The sequence below is a fragment of the Callithrix jacchus genome, chromosome 19, assembly GCF_049354715.1.
Source record: "Callithrix jacchus isolate 240 chromosome 19, calJac240_pri, whole genome shotgun sequence".
NCBI classification, from domain to species: Eukaryota; Metazoa; Chordata; class Mammalia; order Primates; family Cebidae; genus Callithrix; species Callithrix jacchus.
In genome coordinates, this window is record NC_133520.1 from 57,402,711 (window position 1) to 57,413,101 (window position 10,391).

A 10,391-nucleotide genomic window follows, 5' to 3' on the forward strand; every position below is an offset into this window, starting at 1 on the left:
GGGGTAATGCAGATAATAGAAAACTCTCTTTTATACTCTATTTTATGCCGTTTTTCTTACTTTTCTACTCCACAAACGTGCTATAACCTCTCACCTGGATTCCTTGTCTCTTTTGAAGACACTTTGATGCACGGATGGCTGTTCAAATTGATGTTTCCGTGAAGGAATAAGTGCTGAAAAGTTCTGTTTTGCCATTTTGTCCATGGCATTCTCCTCTGTTAACTGAAAAAATATTTTTACTGAATAACATATTGTTAACAATTGTCAGACCCTTGGTTTAGCTCTGGAAGTTTCTCCTTTAGAGCAAGTTTCTTTCATAGTTCCCTATAGAAAGACTATAGTTGTAAAATGTTGGTAGAGATGATATTTTGTGTGTAGAATTAAGGACCGATTACACATAAATGTTTAGCGGACAGTAAACATTTGTGAGTAATCTGTTCTTACACACAAAAAGAAGGTCTATAGCTTTAGGAAAGGGAAAATTATCAAGGTTATTCAGACAATATAAACTGAGTTGAGAAAATTGAAGGGAATGTTTATACTTGAATGAGACCTCATGGAGAAAGACAAAATAAGGAAGCCATGGGAGAATATTTGCATTCTCGGAACCACAAAAGTGAGGAAAGCCAAGAGCACAGCTGGAGTTGCACCAGATCAAGTAGACATTCCATCAGAGCCTGAACTGAGAATGCACCATTCCTAGTCACCTTGATAACAGCCCCATTTTCTGTTAATAATACTCTATGAGAAAAATCTTGCAAAAATAGTCAGAAAAGGCAGAGTCACATGCGGTTCAGTGTGTTCCACCTTGGCAGACGGTCTTAGGAGGAGTTTTGGAAGGATCGTGCTGCAGGCAATGGATGAGATAATGATCAGAAAGTTTCCAGCTCTGTATAAAAAGGCAAGCGAAATATATGCTTGTGAATTTTTGGCTGCTTGTTTATGCTGTATTTTCAGATCAATTTTATCCCAGTTAATGTGAATATAAACTCTGATTGTTATGGCTATCTCTCGTGGGGTGTCTATTATTTTGTCAGAAATTGTATCAGGAACTTTATATCAATCACTAAATTACACATTTCCAAGCTGCATATGAATTAGGTATTACTATGATCATTTTACAGATGAAGAAGATGAGACTCAGAACAATACATAAGTTGCCCAAGGTCAGAGAGCAAGTAAGTACCAGAAATAAAAGCCAGATAAATCTAATTCACATATCCTTGCTCTTTCAATGATGTTTCAGAGTTGATTACAAAAAGAATTGTTCTGTGTGCTCAGGATAATTTACTAGCTACTAAATTTAACCATAGGGCAGTCTTATAAACAGGGTAGAGTATGCAGTTAAGATAAAATTTGAGAGGAAAAAATTAAATTAAAATAGTACATAACCAATGATCAGAATATTCTCTCAGTATTGTAGAAATTTATGTAAGAATAAACTAGATACTGATAAAAAAGTCATATTCTTTATGCACAAATCTGGTAAGTAGCTACTGTTAAAGAGAGGATACTATTTACCTAGAAGAAAGTGGGGTTGTCAACCACTATATAACCATTCGTGGGGTGAATATCTTTTTTATTTTAGGCCTCTGGCTGATGGATCCAAAAGGTAGATGCGTGATGTCAAAATATTCTCTTTTATAGGTAATTACAATTTACAATGGAAGATAAAGAGGCCACAAGGTAGTAGAGTTGAGTTATATTAACAGAAAACCTTGTTAGAGAAAAGAACCACCTCTCACTATCATGTTCAATGGCAAAGATTAATAGAAGGTACAGCAAAATGGACACACATGCGAGTATACCCACATTGATATTGGAAGTAACTTTTTTCTTATATACTATAAATCATATCCCAGAATATACTCATAATGTGTACACTTATTGGGATATTACAATCAACGTACAAAATATGTACCATATGTACATTGACTGTGATGTACATATGTGTACACAATACAGATGTACAAAAAATGTACATAATCTGTACAATATGTACATTTATATGTACATAATGTTTACACAGTAGGTATGTACATAATGTGTACAATATGTAAATATATTGTAATATTACAATGATTTCATATAATCACAGCAGCATATATAATCCCAATACACATATAATACATAATATCAATATAAATGTACATATTGCACACATTATATACATTTACATTTATTGTGATATGATATGTACACATGTACATCATGCACACGTGCAGATTTGCGGTATATACACGTGTACATAAGTGTGCACAGTATGTACATATGTACACTACACATATGTTCATATAATGTAGATATGTACCTTCTGTACAGGAGTACACAGTATGTACAATATATACACGTATATACTAGGTACACATATAGGTGTATACCCACTTTGGTAACCGGAGAGATTTCTATCTAATATACTAAATATAAAATCCCAGAATGTAGTCATAGTGTGTACATTTATTGTCGTATTGTGATAAATGTATTAAATAAGCACAATCTGTACATGTACTCTGCTGTACATAGGTGTACACAATGCACATGTACAAAAATGTACATAATCTGTAAAATATGTACCTATATATTTCTATAATGTGTACACAATGCATAGGTACATAATGTGTACACTATGCTCATTCCTTAAAATATCAGTGATAAAATATATATAATCACAGTAAGATATATAATCACACTAATACATATATGTCGTGTAATATCACCAAAAAGTACGTATTGTACACATTAGGTATGTATTAGGTACATATGTATAGTGCACATATTATGAAAATATATATGTATCATGATAACACCGTATGTACATGTATACAAACATGTGCCTACTATTTAAACAATGTACACATGCAGAAATAGGTGCAAACTACATACCTATGCACAGCAGGCTATTACTAAAGTTCTGCTCGTAGCAGCCTCAATGCCCACCCTGGCTGCTTAAAGACCCCGGCTAGGGGGCTGTACCCACAGCTGCTGGGGCCCGACTATTTTGAAAATGTGGTGTAATATGATACTGGCAACCTTATCACACAGAAATGATAATGTTATTGTGGTTCTTTACATATTAGGCAATAGTTCTAGTTACACATTTGACATATTGACAAAAATGTCATCCTCACCCCATTGACATTAGAATTGAAAGCATAGGAGGGTTTCACCCCTTGCAATGTTTAATTCAATATAATTGTTTTCTTGTTTACATTAGTGACCATATCAGAGCACGGTGTACAACTCTTGCAGTATTCAGAATATTTCTCTACGGGCAGCAACATTTTTCTCTCCTTATCTGGATATTAGGAAGAATATCACAGGACCGGCTTACAGTGCCAGTCACATCGTGAGCAATGTCATCTGTAATCCCCTAGTTATTAAGAACAAAGTAACGGGGGTCTCGTGTGCTTTTGGAGATATTTGGAGTAATATCCTTTTAGTTTCTGGATATTAGAAACAATACTACAGTGGTGGTGTACACTTCCTGCGATATTAAGAGTATACTCATCCTCTGTCCCTGGGATATTAGGAACTACATCGCAGAAGCGTTGCACTTTGCCTATAATATTGGAACAATCACAGAGTGTACACCTTCTTTCATTGTGAGAGAAATACCTACTTAGGATATGATGGATAATATCACAAAAGGGACACACATGGGTATATACCCACTGTGATATTGGAAGTCATTTTTATCTAATATACTGAATGTCATAACCCAGAAAAAACTCATAATGTGTACACTTATTGGGATATTACACTCAATGTACAGAATATTTAACATATGTACATTGACTGTGATGTACATACATGTACACAATACAGATGTACAATAAATGTACATAAACTATCATTTGTACGAATATATGTACAAAATGTGCACACAATAGGTATGCACATAATGTGTACAATATGTACATTTATTGTAATATCACAATGTTATATAATCACAACTGCATATAAAATCACAATACACATGTAATATGTAATATCAATATAAATGTACATATTGCAAACATGTACATTTACATTTATTGTGATATGATATGTAAACATGTACATCATGTACCCATTATGTACAGATGCACAATATATGCAAGTGTACATATGTGGGTACAGTATGTACATATGTACACTACACATGTGTACATATAATGTAGATATGTACCTTCGGTACCCGAGTACATTCTATGCACAATATGTACGCATATAAACTATGTACACACCTGGGTGTACAACCACTTTGGTAACCGGAGAAATTTCTATCTAATATACAAAATATAATAATTCAGAATGTAGTAATAGTGTGTACATTTATTGGCATAGTGCAATAAATGTATAAAATAGGTACAATCTGTACATTTACCCTGCTGTACATATGTGTACACAATGCACATGAACAAAAAATGTACATACTCTGTAAAATATGTACCTACATATTTCTATAATGTGTAAACAATGTATAGGTACATAATGTGTACACTATGCACATTCCTTAAAATATCAGTGATAAAATATATATAATCAAAATAACGCATATAATCACAGTAATATATATATATCATGTAATATCACAAAAAAGTACATATTGTTGACAGTAGGTACGCATTAGGTCTATATGTATTGTGCACATATGTACATATATATTTATCATAACACCATGTGTACACTTATACAAATATGTGTTCATTATTAAAACTATGTACCTGTGCAGAACAGGCTATTACCACAGCCCCCCTCGTAGCAGCCCCAAGGCCCACCCTGGCTGCTCAAAGACCCCCTGGCTAGGGAGCTGTAACCACATTCCCCGCCAGAGGGCCCGTAACAGCTCCCAGGCTGACGCTGGCTGCTTAGGGACCCCCTGGCTAGGGCGCTGTGCCCGGCTATTTTGAAAATGTGGTGTAATATGATGCTGGCGACCATATCATATGGAAATGATGTTATTTTGGTTTTTGATATACTAGGCAATAGTTCTAGTTACACCTCTGCCATATTGGCAGAAATGTCATCCTGACACCCCTGGACATTAGAATTGAAATCATAAGGGGGTTTCACCCCTTGCAATGTTAAATTCAATAGAATTGTTTTCTTGTTTACATTAGTGACCTTATCAGAGCACAGTGTACTCCTCTTGCCGTATTCAGAGGATTTGCCTATGGGCAGCAACATTATTCTCTCGTTCTCTGGATATTAGGAACAATATCACAGGACCGGCGGACAGCCCCAGTCATATCGTGAGTAATGTCATCTTTAATCCCTTAGTTATTAGAAAAAATATCACGGGGGTCTTGTGTGCTTTATCAGATACTTGGAGTAATATCTTTTCCGTTTTTGGATATTAGACACGATACTACAGTGGTGGTGTATACTTCCTGCGATATTCAGGGTATAATAATCTTTTGTCCCCAGGATATTAGGTAGTACATTAAAGAAGCCTTGTACTTTGCCTGTGATATTGGAACAATCACAGAGTGAACACTTGCTTTCAAAATGAGAGTAATACCTACTTAAAATATGATGGATGATATCAAAAAATGGACACACATGGGTGTATACCCACTTTGATATAGAAAAAAATTTTTATCTAATATACTAAAAATCATATATCACAATATACTCATAATGTGTACACTTATTGAGATGTTACAATCAATGTGCAGAATACATACCATATGTACATAGAGTGTTATGTACATATGTGTACACAATACAGATGTACCAAAAACGTACATAATCTGTACAATATGTGCAATTACAGGTACATAATGTGTACACAATAGGTATGTACGAAATGTGTGCAATATGTACATTTATTGTAATATTACAATGATATCACAACAGCATATAAAATCACAATACACAAGTAATACATAATATAAATGTACATATTGCACACATCGTGTACATTTACATTTATTGTGGTATCACAGTGTGTACACATGCACATCATGTACCCATTATGTACACATGTACAAAATATGCACATGTACATATGTGTGAACAGTATTTGCATGTGCACACTATGTACACATAAATACATATAATGTTGACATGTACATTTTGTAAAAGAGTACCTAATATGCACAATATGTACACGTATAAACTATGTACACACCTGGGTGTACACCCACTTTGGTCAATGGAGTAATTTCTAATATGGTAAAAATTATATTTTAGAATGTACTTATGTGTACATTTATTGGCATATCACAAGAAATGTATAAAATAGGTACAGTCTGTACATTTACTCTGCTGTGCATAGGTGTACACAATACACATGTAGAAAAAGTGTACATAATCTGTAAAATATGTACCTATATATTTCTGTATTGTGTACACAATACATAGGTATATAATGTGTACACTATGCACATTCCTTAAAATATTAGTGATAAAATATATTTAATCACAATAAGATATATAATCACAGTAATATATATTGTCTAATATTACAAAAAAGTACATATTGTACACATTAGGTATGCATTAGGTACATATGTGTTTTGCACATATTATGTAAATATAAATTTATCGTGATAACTCCATATGTACGCATGTACATATATATGCCCGATATTAAAACTATTTACACATGTAGTAATAGGTGCAAACTATGTACCGATGCACAGCACGCTATTACCAAAGCCCCCCTTATAGCAGCCCCCAGGCCCAGCCTGGCTGCTTAGAGACCCCCTGGCAATTGGGCTGTGCCCACAAACACTGCTCGAGTGCCTGTAGCAGCCCCCATGCCCACCCTGGCTGCTTAGGGACTCCCTGACTAGGTGTCTGTGCCCACAGCCCATGCCAGAGTGCCCGTAGCAGCCCCCAGGCCAACCATGGCTGCTCAGGGACCCCTGGCTGGGTCGATGTGCTCACAGACCCCACCAAAAAGCCCAGAGCAGCCCCCAGGCCCACCCTGGCTGCTTAGGGGTCCCCTCGCTTGTGGGCTCTGCCCACAGCTGCTGAGGCCCAGCTATTTTGCAAATCCGGTGTAATATGATACTGGCAACCATATTATATAAAAATGATAATCTTATTCTGTTTTTTTGTATATTAGGCAATAGCTCCAGTTACACCTCTGCCATATTGACAAAAATGTCATCCTCACCCCCATTGACATTAGAATGAAAATCATAGGGGAGTTTCATTCCTTGCAATGCTTAATTCAATGTAATTGTTTTCTTGCTTACATTAGTGACCATATCAAAGCATGGTGTACACCTCTTGCCGTATTAAGATTATTTCCCTATGGGCAGCAACATTTTCCTCTCCTTCTCTGGATATTAGGAACAATATTCCAGGACCAGGGTACAGCCCCAGTCACGTCGTGGGTAATGTCATCTGTAATTCTCTAGTTATTAGAAACAATATCACGGGAGGCTTGTGTGCTTTCTGAGATATTTGGAGTAATATCCTTTCCGTTTTTGAACATTAGAAACAATACTACAGTGGTGGTGTACACATCCTGCGATATTCAGGGTATGGTCATCCTTTGTCCTCAGGATATTATTAACTACATCACACACGAGTTTTAGTTTGCCTTGATATTGGAGCAATCCGAGAGTGTAAACCTGCTTTCACAATGAGAGAAACACCTAGTCAGGATATGATGGATAATATCACAAAATGGACACATATAAGTGTATACCCACTTTGATATTGAAAGTAATTTTTATCTAACATACTAAAAATCATATCCCAGAATATACTTATAATGTGTACTCTTACTGAAATATTACAAACAATGCACAGAATATGTACCATATGTACGTTGACTGTGATGTACATATGTGTGCACCATACAGATGTACAATAAATATACATAATCTGTACAATATGTACATTTATGTGTACATAATATGTACACAATAGGTATGTCCATAATGTGTACAATATGTACATTTGTAATATCACAATGATATCAGAACAGCATATACAATCACAATACACATGCAATGCATAATATAAATGTACGTATTTCACACATTATGTACATTACCATTTATTGTGGTATGACGATGTGTTTACATGTAGAGCATGGACCCATTATGTACGGATGTACAATAAATTCAGGTGTAGATATATGTACATAGTATGTACATATGTACACTCTGTACCCATACATACATATAATGTAGATATTTACCTTCTGTACACAAGTACATAATATGCACAGTATGTACATGTACAAAATATGTGCACACATAAGTTTACACCCACTTTGGTAACCAGAGTAATTTCTATCTTATATTCTAAATGTAATATCACAGAATGTACTCATAATGTGTACATTTATTGGCATATCACAATAAATGTATAAAGTAAGTAAGATCTGTACATTTACTCTGTGTACCCAATACACAAGTAAATCAAATGTACATAACCTGTAAAATATGTTTCTTTCTATTTCTATAATCTGTGCACAATGCATAGGTACATAATGTGTATAATATGTACATTTGTAATGTCACAATGATATCATATCACAACAGCATATATAATCACAATAAACGTAATACATAATATAAACGTACATATTGCAAACATGTATATTTACATTTATTGTGATATGATGTGTACACATGTACATCATGTACCCATTATGTACAGATCTACAATATATGCACGTGTACATATGTGTGCACAGTAGGTACCTATGTATGCTGCGTACACCTATGTATATATAATGTAGACATGTACATTCTGTACATGAGTACATAATAAGCACAACATGTACATGTATAAACTATGTGCGTACCTGGGTGTAAACCCACTTTGGTCACCGGTGTAATTCCTGTCTAATATGCTAAAAATTATATCCCAGAATGTACTCATGTGTACATTTATTGACATATCACAATAAATGTATAAAATAGGTATAGTCTGTACATTTACTCCGCTGTACATATGTGTACAAAATACACATGTAGAAAAAATGTACATCATCTGTAAAATATGTACCTATTTATTTCTATAATGTGTACACAATGCATAGGTACATAAAGTGTACTCTATGTACATTTCTAAAAATTTCAGTGGTAACATACATATTATCACAATAAGATATATAATCAATAATATGTAGATATCGCATAATATCACCAAAAAGTACATATTGTTTATATTAGGTACGTATAAAGTACATATTTATTGTACACATATTATGTACATATATGTTTATTGTGATAGTAACATATGTACATGTGTACAAATATGTGCCCATTATGTAAACAATCTACACATGTAGAAATAGGTGCAAACTGTGTACCTGTGAAGAGCAGGGTATCCCCACACCTCCCGCCAAAGGGCCTATAGCACCTTCCAGCCCCACCCTGGCTACGTAGGGACCCCCTGGTTAGGTGGCTGTGCCCATAGCCCCTGCCAGAGTGACAGTAGCAGCCACCAGGCCCTCCCTGGATGCTGAGAGACCCTCTGGCTATGTGGCTGTTACCACAGCCACCACCAGAGGGCCCGAAGCAGCCCCCAGACAAATCACAAAGGGCCCGTAGCAGCTGCAATGCCCAACCTGGTTGCATAGGGACACCCTCGCTTGGCTGCCATGCCCACAGCTGCTGGGGCCCAGATATTTTGAAAATGTGGTGTAATATGATACTGGCAATTATGTCATATGTAAATAATAATTTTATCCTTTTTTATTATATAGTAGACAATAGCTGAAGTTACACCTCCGCCATTTTGACAAAAATGTCCTCCTCAACCCCTTGAAATTACAAGGAAAATTATAGGGGGGGTTAACACCTTGCAATATTTAATTCAATATAATTGTTTTCTTGTTTACATTAGTGACCATACCACAGCATGGTGTACTCCTCTTGCCGTATTCAGAGGATTTGCCTATGGGCAGAAACATTCTCCTCTACTTCTCTGGATATTAGAAACATTATCACAGGACCGGCAAACAGCCGAAGTCATATCGTGAGTAATGTCATCTGTAATCCCCTAGTTATAAAAAACAACATCAAGGGGGTCTTGTGCACTCTATGAGATACTTAGAGTAATGTTAGGATTTGGGTAATTTACATGCGGGAGAATATTGAGTTGGTGTATACACTCCAAAACACAGTAGAAAAGGGCATTGTATATTTTTTCTGACAGATTATATTGAGAGCAATTTTGCTTTTAACATTGGGGTACCTAGATAATATTTAGATTTTTTTCGATTAGCGTAAATTTAGAATTTCAGTATTTTACACAAGAGAGCATATTGAATTGATGTATATACTCCAAAACAGAGTAGAATAGGGCATTGTATACTATTTCTGACAGATCATATTCAGAGCAAATTTGCTTTTAACATTGGGTTGCCTAGGTAATATTTAGATTTTTTTCGATTCGCGTAAATTTAGAATTTCCATATTTTAAATAATAGA